At 36.9% G+C, this 17073-nt stretch overlaps 2 long non-coding RNA genes and 8 other non-coding genes across 11 annotated transcripts in view; 6 read left to right on the top strand and 4 right to left on the bottom strand.

Moving 5' to 3' along the window:
• Positions 1–17073, top strand: part of LOC149103774 (uncharacterized) — a 248417-nt gene that overhangs the window by 112265 nt on the left and 119079 nt on the right. The window lies entirely within an intron of this gene.
• Trnad-guc (transfer RNA aspartic acid (anticodon GUC)) lies at positions 22–93 on the bottom strand. The gene has a single exon. It is a non-coding gene; the product is annotated as a tRNA-Asp (tRNA).
• On the top strand, positions 2270–7482 carry LOC149103791 (uncharacterized). Of its 2 annotated transcripts, XR_016201981.1 has the most exons (3): positions 2270–2713; positions 2980–3061; positions 5561–7482. It is a non-coding gene; the product is annotated as an uncharacterized LOC149103791 (long non-coding RNA). The 2 variants fall into 2 exon arrangements; XR_016201982.1 differs by lacking the exon at positions 2980–3061 and having other exon boundaries at positions 2284–2713.
• On the bottom strand, positions 8637–8709 carry Trnav-aac (transfer RNA valine (anticodon AAC)). The gene has a single exon. It is a non-coding gene; the product is annotated as a tRNA-Val (tRNA).
• Positions 10116–10189, bottom strand: Trnat-cgu (transfer RNA threonine (anticodon CGU)). Its single transcript has one exon. It is a non-coding gene; the product is annotated as a tRNA-Thr (tRNA).
• On the top strand, positions 10987–11058 carry Trnad-guc (transfer RNA aspartic acid (anticodon GUC)). The gene has a single exon. It is a non-coding gene; the product is annotated as a tRNA-Asp (tRNA).
• Positions 11307–11380, top strand: Trnan-guu (transfer RNA asparagine (anticodon GUU)). The gene has a single exon. It is a non-coding gene; the product is annotated as a tRNA-Asn (tRNA).
• Trnav-cac (transfer RNA valine (anticodon CAC)) lies at positions 15113–15185 on the top strand. Its single transcript has one exon. It is a non-coding gene; the product is annotated as a tRNA-Val (tRNA).
• Positions 16679–16750, bottom strand: Trnav-aac (transfer RNA valine (anticodon AAC)). The gene has a single exon. It is a non-coding gene; the product is annotated as a tRNA-Val (tRNA).
• The window catches only part of Trnan-guu (transfer RNA asparagine (anticodon GUU)), a 74-nt gene continuing 49 nt past the window's right edge, over positions 17049–17073 (top strand). The window contains exon 1 of the tRNA in view: positions 17049–17073. This exon is cut by the window's right edge and continues 49 nt beyond it. This is a non-coding gene — a tRNA (tRNA-Asn).

The following is a 17073-nucleotide window of genomic DNA, read 5'->3' as shown; positions in this document are numbered from 1 at the left end:
TAATCAAAAATGTATTCAATCCTCCCCGGCGGGGAATCGAACCCCGGTCTCCCGCGTGACAGGCAGGGATACTCACCACTATACTACCGAGGATTTGGGATGACAGCATTGGACAAGATGCCCTGTTCAATTTCGAACCACTGTTTCGAAAAAATTGGGGGTTTGCTGGTTTTGAAACAAACTCTACTCTAAAAAGTTCATTATCTATGAAGGAAAAAAGAGGTAACATTACATAAAAGATTGGAGCGAGAGAGAGAGTCATGTAGCTGTAATCAGTGTGTTAATGGAGAAATGGGCTATGGTCTTACTTCCTGTATTCCAGGCGAATGATTATTTTTACTCAGTCACCCATGCTCCCCAAGAAGTTATTGCACACACCGTGAAGAATAGTTTTGTCGAAGGTAGAGGTAAACTGCCATAAAAAGGAGCCTGCATGAAACGGGTGATGGGTTCTCAATTAGTTATCGGAAAAGGAGTTAATTCAGGGCTACACTGGAAAAGTTGAAAATTTACATGGACATGTCAATTTTAATTTACAGCATGTAAATATTGATTTACATTCTTTGTAAATTACAATTTACATGTTAGGGTTTTGTAAAATAAATTTACAGGAAACTTACAGCTTTTAGTACAGCATGTAAATGTTCTGTAAATAGTGATTTACATTGTCTTTGTCAACAATGATCATTTGAAGAACATGTAAAAACCTGTAAAATATTTTACGCACTTTTACAGTATCTGCCTTTGTAAAAAACATGTAAATTGCTTTGCTAAACCATGTAAGAAACATGTAAATAATTCAAGCGAATGCTGTAAAAAGTCTGGAAATGTTATGTTTGTAACCCTGTAAAAATCATGTAAATGAAAAAAGGGGGCCTGTAAGAAAGATGTAAAAACCATGTCAATGAAAAAAGGGGGCCTGTAAGAAACATGTAAAAACCATGTCAATGAAAAAAGGGGGCCTGTAAGAAACATGTAAAAACCATGTCAATGAAAAAAGGGGGCCTGTAAGAAACATGTAAAAACCATGTCAATGAAAAAAGGGGGCCTGTAAGAAACATTTAAAAACCATGTCAATGAAAAAAGGGGACCTGTAAGAAACATGTAAAAACCATGTCAATGAAAAAAGGGGGCCTGTAAGAAACATGTAAAAACAATGTAAATGAAAGAAAGGGAGCCTGTAAGAAACATGTAAAAACCATGTAAATGGAAAACCTAGAAGTTGCACGGGTGCAGTGGGGGACTGTAAATAGCCTGTTAAAAACATGTAAATTAAAAAGGGGGACCTTGCAAAGGCTGTGAAAACAATTTAAATGAGCTAATGGGGGCTTTTCGAAAAACTGTTAAAACCACATTAATGTAAAATGGAGACTCTTAGAAAAAAAAGATCTAAATTTAAGAGAAGGCCTGCCTAAACCCTGCAAAAACCATGTAACGGAAAAGTGGGCTTATTTAATATAACTCTGGTGTAATGGTTCAACCAACGGAGACTGTTGAAATGATGTAAATTCCAAGTTACCGACAGGTTCGCTATCCTCTTGTAAACGGTTGGTTGGATTTTGCAAAGAAATAAATGAAAAGTTACCCCGGCCAGGTTAAACTTGGGGGACGGGCGGGGGGGGGGGGGGGGGGAGAGAGAGGAAGGGTTGTCTCGGGTAACCGAGAACATATAAATGGGACCTTTTAAAGGCGCGTAAAGTTAAAACGTAACACCGCCCTAAAGCTCCGTAAACCTACCGTGAAGCCTCCATTAAGGTGCCTTTTACGTTGAAGCATTTGAACTTCTCTAAAATCCAAGCGTGTGCTATAGTGTGCTTTAAATTGAAGTTGGGTTAGAGGGTATGCACCAAACTAAATCGCTGCATTGATCGACACCGCACGAAGCTGTCTTCTTGTGAACTTTCCGCGCATCCACAACGACAAAATAAAACTAGAATTGTTACTGCACATGCAGGCGTCCCAAGCTTACGCCTCTAGAAAAGGGAAAAATTAATTCTCGGACACGTACGTATTTATTCATGAAGGACCATGAAAGCGTCACGTGTTGTGTGAGTTCAAGACGGAAAGAGCCCCGGTGACCGAGTTTGAACTGACGCGAGTTAGGTTAGGCAGGGAACCATAAGGGACACGGCCGGCCCAACGACCGTTTTCTCTCGAATGCTTTGAAACGCTGTTTTAGGCTATCTGGTGTACTTTCAAAGCTCTGTAGGTTAATTTTAGGTAGCGCAAAAAAAATATATCTGTTCGGTTATTCTAGAGGAGCTTGTGTATCTCGTACTTATTAGGGCTTTTTTGTCCATTTCCCGAAAACGTTAGGACTTATCGCCTTTCCGAAAATGATAGCTGACTTTTTTTCGGTACCCAAAATGACATTTTGTTTTTTGTTTTGTTTTGGTTTTTTTTTTTTGTGATTTCTACCGTTCTGTGCTTTCATTGCCGTCACTGTTATCCCAGTCCCTTTATAAGAGCATACCAGCCTTGTGAGTGCCCGATCTCCAACAAACAGGAATCAGCGGTCTTCATGTTAGGTACCAGGTCCTCTCGGTTCTCCCGCCGTGTTCGGCAGTTCGTTGGAACTTGCATCGAACTCGAGCTCTGTTTCAGCGGGCCAAAATCCACTCTACCTTCGCTTCGTCATCGTGCACGGTTTCAAGGCAAAGTTTTCCGTTACCCAGAAGCTGAAGATAGCGATTACAGGCAACAACAACAACAGGTAAGCAAGTTTTGCATAAATTGAACGAGTAGAGTAAAGTAACGTCAAGATACGTATACATTTCGTTTTGTCTTTGGTTGTGAATGTGTCATTATCAAGGAGAAGTTACATTGCTTGTGGAATCGACCTTGTTGATGTTTATCTGCTCTGCATAAAGGGCTTTATTATCTGTTCTTATCTGTTCTCGATAACCGAGTAAGAGCATGCGACATTTGTTATTGGCTTATATGCACCTTATGATTCCTTCTGATGCATTCTCTTGTAAGGTTATGTTGCCCTCTGATGTGAATGCTAGTGAGCTAAAATGTAATGTGCCATCTTCAGCAGAGAAATTTCTCTTATGCTAGTGTAAGTATTCTGAAGTTACTCAAGTGTCTACAGTTGTACCTACATGCAAGTTACAATATGCTACACAACTGTACATGGACATTGCACCCACTGGTGCTGATAGTAAGTTAAACGTTGTGAAATTTTCTTTCACCAAAAAAAACACTACGATACTTTATAAAGAGGTATACATGTACCTCAAACTGTCATGAAAACTACACAGGACTTGAAAAAAAAAGGAAGAGTAACTTGCTCAGGCAGGAAAATCTACTTGTCTTGGACGACACAGTATAGTCAATCGATTATTTCATAACAATCAATAGGAATTAGTCAGTGATATCAGAAATCAATAAAAGGATTCGTCATGAGTAATCGATTGTGATCCAATTTTCAATAAGCATTATCAATTTTGCTGATACTAGCTTATCTTTTAAGCAACATTTAATAAGAAAGAAATGAACAAAAGATATAAAGTGAAATATGAAATCATGAATACAATTGCATAAAAACATAACATTGTATCTTGTAAACAGAATATTTTGCTGGCATACATGTATCGGGGACTATGTTTTAGGGGTCTTTGGTAGTGCCTTTGAAATCTACATAAAAAAGTTACAATCAAACATTGTGTTGAGGGACACAATTTTTCTACAGTTTATGTGAACTAACAAAGAGAGGCCAACTTTCAATTGATTCTCTAATGACTGATAAATTTGGTAAAATCAAATTGATAACTTGAAACTTCTCTAGCATGTGAGTATGAATTTCTTTCAGTTGATTGATAGCACTGGTAACACTTACATTAATTTCAATTTATTGATTTATATCAATTTATGGATCAATTTCAATCGATTGCCTTACCCTGGGATGACCAGACAGCATTTTAGAGACCTGTTACAGCTGTACATTTTACTTGTATGAAATTGGGCTCTTACCAAATACATGCAGGTTTCATGTGTCATGCATCTGTTCATTCATCTGTAGCAGGGCAGGAAAAAAAATTGTAAGTCACTTGCCCAGTGGGCCAGTCAATTTCAGTTTTCGCTTGCCCCCATTTAAATATTAGTTGCCAGTGTGGTGGCCAGTAAGGAAATCAGAGGACAAATGCGAATGAAGTACGTTCGGATTCCTAACTAATTCTTGCTTTCAACCTAATAATTAACTACTCTTTAGGTCTTAAGTTTTGAAATGGAATGACTGGAAATTATCATTTATCAAGCTGGCATTTTTAGTCAGACTCACAAGACTACTGAGGCTACATTATAATTTCACTTGCCCACTGGGCTACTGAACTTCTATTTTCACTTGCCCAAGAGCAAAATTTACTTGGCTGAGTAAATCAGATCTGGTTTTTTCCTGCCCTGAGTAGATCACAGATAACACCAAAATGTGGTAAAAACAAAAAATATTCACATAAGCCATTACCAGAGTGTGTCACAGAATCTGTGAATTTTTCAGGCGCGTGTCACTGATGTTCTTACCACATTTTGATGTCTTCTGCGATCTATTACTGAACAGATGCGCGACAACGTAGAATCTATCTGCTTCGTAATACATAACAAAGAAACAAAAACAAACATTTATGACATCAGCTGTACCTTTGTCCACCAATAGAGCATAAGTACATGTAAGAAACAATCAAATTGTGCCTGCAAATAACTTGACTTATTATTTAAACATTGTTTGATAGGAGTTTGATTTATTGTGCATGAATATTACAATGTAGAAGATAGTGAACATTGAATATTTACTGCCACACATTTTGAGTTTAGTTCTTCTTCATCCTCTGACATTCAGTGCCTTCCAATCAGAGATGCAAAGTTTTTGTCACACAGTAGCTACAGATGTAGATTAAGATCTGTTTGATTGATGAATATTCAGGGCTCAAAATAATGGCCGGTCAACGGGCAATGTCTGGCCAGAATGGTCACTTGACTGGCCAAAAACTTCACTCGCCAGTCATGTTGACCAGTCATGTCATGTTGAGACGGTCACGTTGTTCATTCTTGAATAAACAATCAAATCCCCAACTGTAAATCTGAGAGTTTTTAATCTCTTTTTTATTATGACCTCTAATGAAAACATACACCAATGCATACATGTATCTGTTCGAACGGCTAAAGACCATTCGCTTGCTGTTTATCATGCGTTCAAGATCGATAGGAATGCCATTCGAGTGACTGGGGTTAATATTAAGCCAATTTTGAAACGGTCTAGCAGTGACTGGAACAAATAAACTATATTTGTGGCTTTAATTTGGCTCACATTACATGTACTTGATTTTTTGCATAAATATCCTGACCGGTCAGAAACGAGACGTGACCGAGCTAAAATTACTTTGGCCAGTCAACATGACCGGCTACAGTCTGATTTCAAAGGTCACAGTATAAATTGGAATGACAAGAAACAAAATAATAACTCCAATGTAAAATTCAGTGATTGATATCATACACAGAATTTGCTGATTCATACTCAGACATAACTTATCTTATTTAACGAAATGTTTTATGTTACTTGTAGGATGAAGTAAAATTGAGAGTGGTCAATACATGCATACTCCTTGGCATTGATGCTTGATCAGGAAAAAATCAGCCACTGAGAAGTCTACAGTACTTATGACTCTATAAGGGGTCCAAGGCTCATTTCTTGAAGGCCCTGGAAGCTTTTCAGGCCCACAAAGCCATCTTTAATTGAGCTGTGTCTAAAAACTAAGAGCTGTATATGCCTGAAACTTCTTGTGTGAAGGAAACCTCTGTTCATATTGAGAATAAGCAATTAAAACAGCTCTGTAAGCATAAGATTTCAGATTTTGGTATGGCTTTCTGGGTGCGAAAACTTTTTGGGACCTTCGAGAAATGGGTCCCTGGTGCATTACAGTCTAACATGGTGACCTTCAACACTTTGATATGCTCTGGCAGCTTTCTGGCATAAATTCAACCACTTTAAACATTATTTTTTAATGCTTTGAAGTATCACTTACACTGTATCTGTGTTAGTGAATTAGCATCAAATTTAAATATCTTAGATTACTAGGTTGATACTTATTGTTCAATACAGCAGCTATAAGATTTCATCATAAAAAGAAAAGGCTATGTTTACATACATGTAGTACCATGATGTGTTATGGGAACTATGGTACTAGATAGGCCTTTCAATTTCAACAGGCCGCTATGAATTTTTTTTTTACAGTACAGTTTTTTATCACAAAAAGAAAAAGTAAAATTTTGAATATTGTTTACAGTGAATGTTTTGTCAGGGGTCCAAAATGTTTGTACTGTTTGGATTCCGTACAGTTTTGGAAAAAGAAGGAAACTGTGACTTTGAAAACATAGCCTAAAAGATGTCAGAAGCCTTGTTTTATGTTATGCAATGTAGTATTCCTTTGGCATGAATGTTTTTATGATGAATTTAAAATGTCAATCTCTATCTTGTGGTAAATGTTTTTCTCCCTATTTTCTGTTATTTCAAACAGAAGAACAATTCACTCTATGAAAAAAGTTGATCAATACTTCACACTTACATTGCAGTAATTTTCATAATAAGGTAAAGTCTGCATACGAGCCACGTGGCCCAACAGGCTGGAGCTTATCCCGCTTTCTGTAGCAGGAAGCGACTAGGACTATTTCTACTCCCCCTGGATGAGATGCCAGTCCATTGCAGGGTTACCCAACCATTAAATTCGCTGCTACCCACTTATACACCTGGGTGGAGAGACACTGAGAGTAAAGTGTGTTGCCCAACAACACAACAGAATGTACCCGCCTAGAGCTTGAACCCGGATCGCTCGATCAGGAGTTGAGCGCACTACATGTAACTACGAGGCCATCGTGCCTCCCCCATTTTTCATTGTTAAGGCTAATTTAATCCTACATTAATTACTTAGTAAGAAAAAACAGTTTATTCATTCATTTTATGACAAAGGTATTATTACGTTACATTTGACTTTGTGGATTTAGTATATATTTAAGAGAGGTATCCATTCGCAAACAATTTTAATTTAGTAATACACCTAAATTGCAAAATTTTTACTAGTTGTAGCTGACAACAGTATAGTTCTTAATCATTTTATTATTTATGAATTAAATAGAGCTGAATATGACATGGTTTCCCACAATCTTGAAAAGGTCTTGAATTTTAGTAGTCTTCTTGAAAAGTGCTTGAATTCGGTTAAAGGAGCTCAGTCATGGTATTTTAAAATATTTTGGCCATGCACAAAATTACATTTAAGTCGTCTTGTTATGAATAGATAGAAAAGAAAACATGTTTTATTTGTTGCAATGTATACACTGTAAACCTTATTCATGGCATATAAAAACTATTTGAATTTTACTGAGTTTTTTCTGATTGCAATAAATTTCTGATTCTGTATAAATTTGCATATTTTCTACTATTATAATTAAGGTCAACAGATTTGATTACAATAAAACAGTACATTCCATGCATTTTTCCTCAAGTGATTATTTGCACATCATTTATTGCACAGGGTTTCTGCCTTCCTTTTTCGATTTTCATGTTATTTACAGGCTCCCTTTTTCCATTTCCAGGTTATTTACAGGCTCCCTTTTTCAATTTACAGGTTATTTGCAGGCTCCCTTTTTCAATTTACAGGTTATTTACAGGCTCCCCTTTTCAGTTTACATGTTATTTACAGGTTCCCTTTTTCGATTTCCATGTTATTTACAGGCTCCCTTTTTCCATTTACATGCTATTTACAGGCTCCCTTTGTCGATTTCCATGTTATTTACAGGCTCCCTTTTTCCATTTCCATGTTATTTACAGGCTCTCTTTTTCGATTTCCATGTTATTTACAGGCTCCCTTCTTCGATTTACATGTTATTTACAGGCTCCCTTTTTCGATTTACATGTTATTTACAGGCTCCCTTTTTTGATTTACATGTTATTTACAGGCTCCCTTTTTCGATTTACATGTTCTTTATGGGCTCCTTTTTTGATTTCCATGTTATTTACAGACTCCCCTTTTGATTTACACGTTATTTACAGGCTCCCTTTTTCGATTTACATGTTATTTACAGGCTCCTGTTTTCATTTTCCATGTTATTTATAGCCTCCCTTTTTTTATTTACATGTTGTTTACAGCCTCCCCTTTTTTATTTACATGTTATTTACAGTATTATGGCACCCTCCCTGCATTAAATTTACATGTTATTTACGGGTTTCCAGGTTGAATCACAAGAAATTTACAGACTATTTACAGTATTTGCACGAACAGTTTACATGTTATTTACATGATCTTAGCCCTTTGCTTTGAAACATTTACAGTGTTTTCTTCATCATTTACATGTTTCACTTAAAATATTTACATGTTATTTACATGAAACCTTCAAAACATGTAAAAGGGGAAAAATCATGTAAATTATTCTTTACAGTCTTTTTTTGATTATTTACATGTTAATTACATGTTATTTACATACTCTGTAAATTTTCAACTTTTCCAGTGCTAGTCGTCTTCAATTTGGTAGAAAATGCATTCGTTGAATCCAGAAGCGTATCATGGCCAGGAAAAATGAAACATTATGGTTGTAAGAAAATAGAGAAGTTATTGAAATAAAGAGAAAAAATATATATATAAGAAGCCTGTTTCCGGCCGGGCTTGAACTGGCGACCCTCCGCGTGTTTGGCGGAAGTGATAACCACTACACTACGGAAACCACTGACACACATCTTTCTCATTCTGGAAGCATTTAAGCCCCGTTCGGATCCTGTCTCTCTTGAAGAACTACGTAATATACTGAACACCTCTGGCCGATGTATAGACCTGCTGCAAATGAATGACTCAGTAGATCTTCATTACTATCCGTTACGACAATCCGTCAATTCGCAGTGATATAATAAGTCGATAATCACTGGCTTGTGATTGAGCACGACCAAAACTGTACATCCTGGCGGGCGCTTATTTTCAATTTTGGCCGATAGAAGGGGAGCCAATTATTCGAAGGGGGCGCGTATTTGAGGGGAGGCGCTAATTCGTGGATTACGGTATTTAAATTTTGGGCAATATGCCCCTGAACGTTTTTCTGATAGCCGTCAGACGGTATCAGCGGCAGAAAATACTACTTGGAAACGGGCAGATAACGTAAGCAGGTCATCAAAAGCGGAACAATTACAACTAACTGAAGAAAAAGAAAAAAAAAAAAAGAAAAAGAGAAGAGAACGAGAAACCATTTTCTAGTTTGGCAGGAGCGGAGTTTCATCCTCGTACTCTTGAAGCTACTTATGAGCCGTGGCAGTGTGAATGCGCAGCCGTAATGCAGAGATTTGGCGGAACGTCGTTAGAATCCTCTTACAGTAGTTCGTATTGTGTGATCGTCCGGGTGAGTGTAGTTCTGAAAAGAACTGTTGTTGGTGACTGACGTTTCGACAACCTGAGCGGAAGTCATCTTCAGAGTCAAGTGAATAGTGTTTGTCAGTCGATGATCTTATAAGTCTGGTCCGTTGAACGTGATTGGTGAGTATAGCCATGATGGTATTGGCTAAACGACTCGTGTAAAGTTTGTCATCAGTCATTGGTGGGCTTCGATCCGTCTGTTGTTAGTCAAATAGGTCGGTTTTTGGTCCGTGTATTGTTAAGTCGGTCTGTCAGAAGTCCGTTTGTCGGTTTCGTTTCTGTCATGGATAAGTCGTTTGTAAGGCGCCGGTAGTTGTTGACATCTGCTAAGAGGCGTTTGTTCTAGGTTAGTGTACCAGCTTTCCAGAGTCAGTTGTTGAAAATAGTTTGTACTGTAGGTTAAGCACTGAGCAGAGTCCCAGTCAATGTTGTGGTTTGTCAGTTGATGATGTACAGCATTTACTGAATCCTGTTACAGTTCGAACAAAAACGAAATTTGTGAAGTACTATTTCCTTCTGAGACATGCTTGGAGGGAATCATGGTATAGTTGTATTCATCATCTTGGACTGGATATTTGTTTTAATGGATACAACTACCATGGTTCCTTGAACTCTTGTATCATAAAGAGAATGGGCCATTATAAACCTCTCACATTAAGAGTATGAAAAATGTTAGTAAAATTGGCAACTAAGACAAGATATCATGGTTGAAAAGAAGGATTAATTCAAAAGCACCGATGGGATTTGAAACCATGACCTCCTGTTTACGAGACAGGCACTCTAACCAGCTGAGCTACGGCGCCCTCCTTGAGGATACAATACAATACACTAAGGCAATAAAAATGTGTTACACCTTAGTATAATAGAAGATTACAAGATAATTTTTGAAATAGCACCTCCCAGAATTAATGATTCGTATACACTTCTTCATGTGAGTATTAATTTATTCGAGAAAAGCTCTCAGGATACTTTATCCAGAGTGCGAAAGACTTCTATTGATAGGACCTCTTGCACCCAATTTGATTCAGAAAAAGCGGTTGTTTATTGCATCAAAACCCCTAGGAGCCAAACTAATGAAGCCGACCCAGGTATTATCCGTTATGAATTAAACTACAAGGATTGACTACAATGTCCAAAATATCCGATAAGAATTTTTTTTTTAAAATATATATATATCCCTCTTTTATCAGAAAAGTTTCTCGTTTTAAGACTTTTCTCGACTCTCTTTTTGCGATAGTTTAAACAGCCCAACACCTGTCTTACGCAAGTTAGTTTTATGGCAATTTAGCCTTTACCTTCTACAAAACTTTTCGTCGCGGACTGTGTAATAACTTCTTGGGTAGGATGGGTCACTCAGTGAAAATATTGATTGGCCTGGGATACAAAAAGTAAGGTCATAACCCATTTCTCCATTGACACACTAATATAATTAAAGCTCCATGACTCTTTCTCTCGCTCCCATCCTTTATGTACTGTAACTTTTCTCTTAATAAGAAAGGAACTCTTAAGAGCAAAGTTAGTTTCAAACCAGGAAACCTCCATTTATTTCGAAACATTCTGGGTTTAAACAGGCATCTTGTTCACATTGTTTTACGCCAAATCCTCGGTAGTATAGTGGTGAGTATCCCCGCCTGTCACGCGGGAGACCGGGGTTCGATTCCCCGCCGGGGAGGATTAAATATATTTTTGACTTACACTAGTTTCTCGGTTTTTTTTGTTTTTAGATTTTTGAAGTCGGTTGCTCAATTTTTGTTAAAGATAAATAAAAGTAATACCGTTATACTGATTAAAATACAATAAAACTATAACAATGAAAAACAAATCAAATCAAAAACAAACTTCTTTAGTTAAGTTGTTGTTTTTATTGCAGAGGAGGATAATTCACTGATTCTTTTACTAATACCCACCGATCTCATAGAGGTCTCCGTGGCGCAATCGGTTAGCGCGTTCGGCTGTTAACCGAAAGGTTGGTGGTTCAAGCCCACCTGGGGACGATTCCTGTCATGTTTTTTTTTTTCCTAATAGAATACAACGATGTAGTTGTCTTCGTTCTGTTTATCTGAAAAGCTGATCCTTACGCACGGCAGTGCGTAAATATAACAAATTGAAGTCAATTTGATTTTTACAGTAACAAATTGCCAAATTGTCCCGCCTTCGCTCGTTGACGCACCACATAAATTGTGAATTCATGTGTCTGTCCGCTTATTGAGAATGAAAATTAGCCAATGAGCGCGCGAGAATTTCTGCAGTTATTGTCAAAAGAGATTTTAACCATGATGTCTCAATAGGAATTAGATGGAGGCGCACACACTATGTTATAATGAATGTTTCCCGTTTCAAGACTTACCATCAATCTTTCTCTTAACCATTTCTATAAAACAATAAATCTGCACCGCATTCTCCTGTTTTCTACCTATTCCTAGCTTAAACGAAACTAACGCCTGCAAAATAAGCTTTATTCCTCCCTTCTCCACTCTCACCATACACATAATGTAATAAAAAGAAAGTTATAGCATGACGACTTTTGCAATAATACGGTGCACCGTTTTTAAGAACAGAGAGAGTAAACTATTCTTAGCTTTATTCCACCTGTAGAGGAAGCAAAGTGACCGCGCCGGCTGAATTTTAAACGTTTATAACCTCTTTGATTATATGTAAGTTAAAGCAGCCATGGAATGGAAACAAGTTGGTGTCAAACGGTACTGTACTTGAAGTTTGATGTTTCTCTAACAACTGCATTTTGACAGGCATATTTTTTTCCAAATTGAGTCTGGAAATGAATATACGTTTTTTGTTTTGGGTGGTTCGCTTTCCCAATACACTTCGTGTGATATTCTCTAGAGAATTGTTCTTAATTTATCCAATTATTAATTTTTATATCTATATATATACGTTACTATTTAAAACTTCAAAAGTAAGAATTCTTAAGAGTGTCATTACGTGTTCTGAAACTGGACTACAAACCGTCAAAGCTAAAACAGGTCTTTTCCCTTGTCCTTATTCATGTTTTTCTTAAACTTGGTTAATTAGTTTTAAGTCGTTTTTGGAAGCTTTCTGACGTTTTTAAAATATGAAAATAGTCAAGACAGTGCAGCTAAGTTTGAGTCCGGTTAGCTGCACTCGGACCAAACCGGGTTTAAAAAGGGCGCTATATTGGGGAAAATATCCGCCTCATAATCGACATTATGGAATATAGTAAGAGGCATAACATCCCAGGCATTCTACTGTCTCTAGACTTCAGGAAAGCTTTTGACTCACTTGAACGGCCCTTTATGATGAGAACACTGGATGTCTTCAATTTCGGTACGAGTATTTAAAAATGGGTTAGCACCTTTTACACCAACATAGAGAGTGCAGCATTAAACAATGGTTTTTTGACAAACTGGTTTCGGCCGTCTAGAGGAGTCCGTCAGGGGTGCCCACTATCCCCGTGTTTGTTTATTCTTTCAGCAGAAATAATGGCCAATACAATCCGACAAGACCTACACGTCAAAGGAATTGAAATATTAGGAAAAGAACTGAAACTGAACCAGTATGCAGATGATACAAATCTTTTGTGTGCTGACCTGGCCTCTGTCGAAAAGGCCTTAGAAATAATCGATAACTTTGGTACGCTAGCGGGCCTTAAATTAAACCGGAAGAAAACAAAAAGCGCTCTGGTTGGGAAAATTGAAAAATAATAAGGGCAATCCATTACAACTGAAATGGTTACATAACCCGGTTAAAATCTTAGGAATCCATGTTTCGCACGACGAAAAGGGAAATAACCAACATAATTTCAACCACAAGTTACAAAAATTGCAAACAAATCTGGACCTATGGAGGGCACGTGACCTTACACTATTTGGGAGAGTACTAATCATAAAATCTCTGGCATTATCACAACTCGTTTACTTAGCATCAAATCTCAATGTACCTCAAGAAATAATACCAATAATCAAAACAAAATTGTTTAGATTTCTATGGAAAAACAAAAAAGACAAAATAAAAAGAGAAGGGCTCTATCAAGATCGACATAAAGGGGGTATACGTATGATCGATGTAGAAACTATGATAAAGGCACTGAGGTTAGCTTGGATTCCGAGACTTTTCGCACCGGGAAGAAAAAACTGGAAAACTGTTCCAGACCATTATCTAGGAAAATACGGCGGTCTGAGCTTTCTTTTAAGATGTAACTACGACACAAAATATATCGACGGTTTGCCATCATTTTATAAAGACACTTTAAAATTTTTTAATGAATTGAAAACCTTGTATAACTATGACAGAGGACAGGATATGATCGTATTCAATAACAAAGAAATCCTCGTTGGAGGGAAGCCCATTTTCATCAGTGAATGGCTTAACAACAACATTCTTTTTATATAAGACCTGTTGAACAACAATGGCCAGTTTATGTCTTATCAAGAATTTAAAAACAAATTCGCTTGCAAAACAAACTTTCTCCAATTTTATCAAGTTGTAAGTGCGATACCGAAGCATCTAGCCACAAAAGCGAAAAACACATTACCACCAGAAAGCGAGCCATACATCGAGAACAACCCTCTTTTTCAACTAGATGACTTGACAGAAATTAACTTAGTCAAAGCCAAAACTAGGGACTTTTATTGTTTAATTAACAAAAAAATTCACACGAGGTGTCAAACTGGCTCAACGAAATGGAGTCAAACCATGCAGTTGGATGGGGAGACATGGGAAAAAATATTTTCCTCGCTGAAAAACATTTGTAAGGAAACAAAATTAAAAGAATTTCAATTCAAACTTATTCATAGAATTGTTGTAACAAAAAAGGAACTTTTTAGATACGGAATCAAAACGGATGATGAATGCCTCTATTGCGCTGAACATGATTCAATCGATCACACATTTAATGATTGCGAATTTGTTAAGAGCTTTGTTAAAAACGTCATCGACTGGTTTAATGCTGTCAATAATTCGAATTTTAATCCAACAATAGAAGAAAAACTATTTGGCATCATGCCCGGCTCATACGATAAAACATTATTAAAGAAATTAAATTATACGATCTTGTTTATTAGATTCTACATCTACACTTGTAAGATGCAAAACAAGGCTATTCACCTCTCCACTTTCGTTGATAAATTGTTAACCAAATACAGAATAGAACATCTTTCTTAATAATTAAATAGGAAAAAACACCCCTCCTCCAAAGCATTATAAGCGGCATGCACTTGTATACACACCTATTTCACTTAAATATTTTAATTGGCACTAGTAACAATGTAAATACTGTACTTGTAAACACACTTATATTATGTTATATTATATTATATTATATTATATTATATTATATTATATTATATTATATTATATTATATTATATTACTTATATATTATAATTAGCACTTGTAATAATGTAAATACTGTACTTGTAATCACACTTATATTACTTATACACAATAATTAACACTTGTAACTATGTAAATACTGTACCTGTAAGCGCATGCAGATAACAAATAAAATTAAAAAAAAAAAAAAAAAAAAAAAGACGTTGCAGCTAAAATGGCGGCTGATAGGATATTCTGACGTAATTATCACGTGATATGACATAAGTGTGTTCTTAGGCTTACTATATACTCTCTAAGCCACATTATCATTGCTGAAATATTCTTAAGGTTCTTACTTGGGCCAGACTTGGCCCAACCTTGGCTGCGGAAGGTCAAATATATCCCGGTCTGAATAGGGTAAAGGTATTGTACGACCTGGTTTCCGTAGTGTAGTGGTTATCGCGTCCGCCTCACACGCGGAAGGTCTCCGGTTCAAGCCCGGCCGGAAACAGGCTTCCTATATTTTTTCCCCCTCTTTTGACCAACTTCTTTATTTTCTCACAACTACGATGTTTTATTTTTCCTGGTTGTGGCACGCCACTGTTTTCAAATAATACATTTTCTATGAAATTGAAGACGTCTAACCCTCCAACGTATTGAAAGATATTAACAAACTGTTTGGAGGCTTTTCTTGTCTCTACATTTAAAAGTTTATAGTGCAAGTTGATGATGTGGTAGAGAGTTCATAACAGTGTCGGAAGGAGAGTGGTTATGATTTCTGTGTTCCAATCAGGATATAAGAATTAGATTTTCTGATTAACCGCGCGGCCATGGGCCGAGCGCGGTTCTAGGTTTACCCGCGGTTTATTTTTTTTTTTTTTGTCGGTGACCAGACGCAGACCGCCGCTCGGCCAAATTCCGAGTCACGCAACGTGTGATGTTTTTTCCGCCAGAAGCTGTTAAAACATTAACACACGGATAATTTTACGGATATTGTTTCCTTTGTTGTGGGTAAAATATATTTTCTTTTGGTTTTATCGAAGCGTTGGATTCAAAGGGATTAATAAATACGCTAAAAAAAGGTATTACGTCAGCCATGGAATGCGTTAACGTTGCAGCTTTCACTTTCGCTACGTGACTAATAAGATCGTGTTTACTTTGGAAGTTTATTTCGCCAGAAGCGACGGTCATTAATTTATTTGCAAGTTTGCGAGTATTTCTTGTGGTTTTAGGCAAATGAAGTAAATTCTTTGGCTCTTTCATCGCAGCGAGTTCATAGATCGGAAGGAAAATGAAATATTTGCAAGCCAAGCAAAGAACATGTCAGGACATGCAATGATTACGTCATTGGTAGGGAAATAACCACCGTACTAAAGATAGCCGTCGATAACGCAATTCTTGAATTATGTGACTCGTGTGACTTCTTTGCTAGCCCTTTACTCAAGGAAAATATTAAATTTAAACTTGACTTTTAAGAAAGAAGTATCTTCATGCCCATACATATCCCAAAGAAAGTTCCAGATTAACACTATTACGTCATCGGAGATTTCGCAACGGCTACGACTGATGGTGCAATAGTACAGTCTGTGTTGATCAAGTGATGTGATGTCTACAGTAATCAATGAATCATCAAGGATTACTTTCGAATGTACACTGCGTTGCAACTGTAGTGCTAAGAAAACAGTTAAATTTTAAAAGCGCGGTTTTAAGATCTAACAGATCTTCTTGTTTTTCATAAAAAGGTTACCATCTATTCCCGGTATATCTATAAGGTAAAAATAAATTGTTTTAGCACAGTTGTCATAACTTATGACGACTGTATATTTTGTTTACTGGTAAACGTATATTTTTACAAATGAGAAGGAATTTACCTCCTCAAACATAAGGCGGACCTCAGCCCATAGAGACCTGGGTCCATAAGGTTACTTATCACTTATCTCTAGTCAAGTGACACTAGAACCAAAGAGCAGGGGAAAAAAAGGAAAAAAAGGCAGCAAGAACTTATGTTTCTGGCCGGGCTTGAACCGGCGACCTTCCGCGTGTTAGGCGGACGTGATAACAACTACACTACATGTCTAAGACAATTAATTCGACTAAATTCGTCTCAGACGAAAGAAACGTCTAAGATGAATATTTTGCCCAGGACAAACAAAACTTCTAAGACGAATAATTCGTCTACGAAAAATAAAAGAGTAGGACCGATAACGGTAAAAAGAAGTATTATGCTTATTCTGTACGAAGTAAAATAAACCCAAAACAAAACAAAAAAAAAAACGAAAAACCAATCAAATCGAAAACAATTTTTTTTTCAGTTATACCAGAGGAAGATGTAATTCACTGATTGTTTTTTCTAATTCGTAACGCATCCATAGAGGTCTCCGTGGCGCAATCGGCTAGCG

The sequence above is a fragment of the Orbicella faveolata genome, unplaced genomic scaffold, assembly GCF_042242905.1.
Source record: "Orbicella faveolata isolate gen_17 unplaced genomic scaffold, um_ofav_v1 contig_35, whole genome shotgun sequence".
NCBI lineage: Eukaryota > Metazoa > Cnidaria > Anthozoa > Scleractinia > Merulinidae > Orbicella > Orbicella faveolata.
This window is presented reverse-complemented; position numbering and strand designations above follow the sequence as displayed.